Source organism: Equus caballus, chromosome X, assembly GCF_041296265.1.
Source record: "Equus caballus isolate H_3958 breed thoroughbred chromosome X, TB-T2T, whole genome shotgun sequence".
Lineage (NCBI taxonomy): Eukaryota > Metazoa > Chordata > Mammalia > Perissodactyla > Equidae > Equus > Equus caballus.
In genome coordinates this window covers 116,308,728-116,309,098 of record NC_091715.1, presented here as the reverse complement: position 1 = coordinate 116,309,098, position 371 = coordinate 116,308,728, and positions in this window count along the sequence as shown.

Below are 371 nucleotides of genomic sequence, written 5' to 3'. Positions count from 1 at the left end.
AGATCCCTGAGAGTCATGACGTCACAAAGACCTCCCAGAACATTCCAGCCATCCCTGAGCATGCAGGTCTGCCACAGGGTAAGTGACTCAGTGAGCAGTGCCTTGCTCAGAACAAAAGTATTATGGCAGAGCTGTTCCCAGATGGCTGGACTTCTGATGCCATGCCTTGATGTTCTGATCCACAGTCATAACTACACTGGGCCGCTCTTACACTGGATGAAATCTCCAGGGTTGCCCTGGAGATCTGACCCACCCCACCCCAAACACTAGGGTCTTAGACATAAAAGAGGAGAGTGGGCTTCTGGGGGCTGTGCTGTTTTCTGGCCTCTAGAAACAAAGGGTATTAGGCCTGGAAGGAAAAATCTATCTAC